Consider the following 3,193-nt stretch of genomic DNA (forward strand, 5'->3'; position numbering starts at 1 on the left):
GGCAAATATGAAATCTTCTCAATGACCACTGTAGATGTTCCTATGGAGGGCAATAGACAAAGGAGATTATTCCAGAAAGCAAAAATAGGGGACCTGAAGGACAATGTAAAGCCTCTGAAGTTACAAGTGCAATATTGTAATGATGAATTATTGTATTTGTCAGAATATTGAACTGTCAGTATTTCTATCCAACACAATGTGATATATGCTATGAAACAATATACAGGGTGTTTAAAAAAATGTATATACATTTTAACAGCTGATTCTATTAACAGATCCAGAGACAAAGAAACATGGAACAGACTGATGAATCTCAGAGGGAAGGCAGGGGTGGGGGAGTGGGTGGGAAGAAATTAATCAAAGAATTTATATGCCTATATGTATAAACCCATGGACACAGACAAAAGAATGGTGAAGGCCTGGGGGGGGGTAGGTGGGGGGGGGAGTAGAAGAGATCAATGGGGGGAAAAGGGGGAGATCTGTAATACTTTCATCAATAAATATAAATTTAAAAAGAAAATGAAATATATTTTAATAAACACTGCCTTTATAATTATTCAAAGTGTATATATATTTTTGGGGGACACCCTCTATTTTTTTTTACTATTCTCTTTTCTGAATGAGAAGTTTAATTAGTTATCCCAATATTTTTAGGATATGTCACCACACTGTGATGTAGCTACCTCTAGACATGATAGCAAGGACAGTAAATATCCCAGTGATCCTGGACTTGGTCTAATAACTGGATGACATATTCAATACTTTCCCATGGATGGAGGATGTGAATGGATACATTTTACACTGAGTTTATAAAAAGAAGAGTATGTGTTCATGATGGATAACCAAAAGGATTGCCTTAATATACAATGTGGTTGCCTTCCAGATACTCATTTTTTAGTTCCAATTTTTTAGCAGCCATGTCACTTCTCTTATTGGCCTAATCCCATAGAGTAACTCCATTTCTTTGACCAAAGGTGATCCAATTGGAATGAAGTTAAAACTTCTGTTTAATATGTTTTAGGAATAAAGTATGAGATATAAGCACAAAAACATACAGTTTCATTTGCTACTGGTAGATGTCATGTGGTAGTTATCATGTGACTGAATGCATTTGAACATAGTAATTTTTATATTCTTCCTACCACTTTTCTCAGCTAAGATGATGCTCTCCTTTAATATTCTGACAACTCTTCCTGGGAGAATCTAGTTTGTCTGGGTTCTTTCTCAAGTGTGTAATACTCCATGTATAGACTTATTAGGGAAATATGGAGCTGGACCATCTACAGAGAAGACAGTCCCTGATGGAAGGAGATTGGGCTAGTGTCTCAAATCTCACATTGAATATAGATATCATGCCACATACTTTGGGGGCATCTGAAGAACAGTGTGGATAGTTTAGGCAAATATATTTTTGTCTACTCATGGCTTTGTCCTCAAAGCTCTATCCAGTATAATCCTGATCAACTGGCCTGGACAACATGTGAGCTTGAAATTTTCCTTCTGCCCTCTAGTTAAAAGCCTGTATGAGAGGGTGTCTAAAACCAGCTCCTTGATCCTCTCCCCATAGCCCTTTCCCTTGTCTTGTCACAGTGCCATAGAATACTGACAGCAAGGGGATGAATAGAAAAGAATGTGAGCTCAGTTTCTTAAATGCTGGAGCTCATTTAAACCTTTTATTTCCTCTGGATCCAATATTTCTCCTGCTCCACCAGCCAAAGACAGAGAAAGTGCTTCTCTAATAGGAGGCAGATTCAAGTTCAGCTTATCCAGTCAGATATAGAAAGAACTATGCTTTATGGGGAAATAGCATTAGGATCTCAAAAGAGTCAGGAAACAAGGCAGCTTCTCTTTCTCTCTCTCTCCCTCTCTCTCCTTCTCTCTATCTTTCTCTTCCAGTTATGCTTTCTCTGCTCTACTCAAACAAGGTTGCCTCATCGTCATTTACATACATTACAAATCCAATGCCTGATGTTCACTGATCTACTCTCTCTAGTTGCAAATTCCAAAACAGAGAATGTAATTGGGCAGGCAAGACTTGGGATGGCTCCTCCTGGCTGAGATGCTAGTTCTTGTCTGAACACATTTTTCTATATGGCCCACTTCTTGTGGGTGTGGGAGAGTTATCAAAAGAGAAACTGTGAATTCTTTTAACTGTATATCTCCGATCATCATCAGTTATTAGAGCAGCTTCTTTTTTGCAAAACAAATGAAGATGGTTGGAGGAATGAGGGTCTGCAGATATTAGACTATCTCACTGAAATGATTTGCTTTTCAGAGTAGCCTTGAAAGAGAGTGTATACTCTTAAGAATAGAATGTAACTCCAGAAAATTTTGATAGGTAACAAAGGGAAACTAAATATGCAAATCTTGAGCTGTTACCAAGAGAGGTTTTGGTTAGATGGGTTCTGTCTGATCTCATCTACTCTCAGGCCTTCACATCACTAACAGAACTGTGACTTCTAACTCTGTATTTCTAACAAAGTTCTCTCATGAGATGATTCACTTTTGTGCCTACAAACACCAATAGACAACTACTTTTTGACGAAAGTGAACTTGATTTAATTACTTATTTATTGCCAGCATCTAACTCTCTGCCTGGATTACAGTAGATAATTGTTTGCTCAAAGAATTAATTGAAAGCTTAGTTAGCTCAGAAGGCAAACTGAGGATACAGCAAAAGGGAAGAGAAGAAATAGCAAAAGACAAGAATTGGGGCAATGTGTGAAGTTATCAGAAAACATCAGTTCTGCTTAATATTTGGCCAAAGATTGATCTTGGGAATAAGAGGAAGAAAACTGGCTTGAAAAATGTGTGGCTTTCTAGAAACTACCTTTAGCTAAATGGATCCAACAACCAAGGTTTTCATCGCATGTCATTCTGGCTTATGCCAATACTTTAGATTTTCTAAGTTACTCTTTAGCATCTGATTATTTCCATTTAGACACTTTGCCTTCACTTTAGGTGTCTGCTTTCCATCAAAAAGTGGAGCTGTTTGCCTGCATGTACTCAAATGTTAGGCTGTTCAAAACAAAAAAACTTAGAAATATCGTTCATGTTTAGTCAACTTTGATTTACTTTTATTTAAAAATGCTTAAAAAACACACACCAGGATAGCCCAGCTGGGCGTGGCTCAGTGGTTGAGCATCGACCTGGGATCCAGGCGATCGGGGTTTGATTCCCCGTCAGGGCACAT

This window comes from Miniopterus schreibersii (assembly GCF_964146895.1).
Source record: "Miniopterus schreibersii genome assembly, chromosome: X".
Classification (NCBI taxonomy): domain Eukaryota; kingdom Metazoa; phylum Chordata; class Mammalia; order Chiroptera; family Miniopteridae; genus Miniopterus; species Miniopterus schreibersii.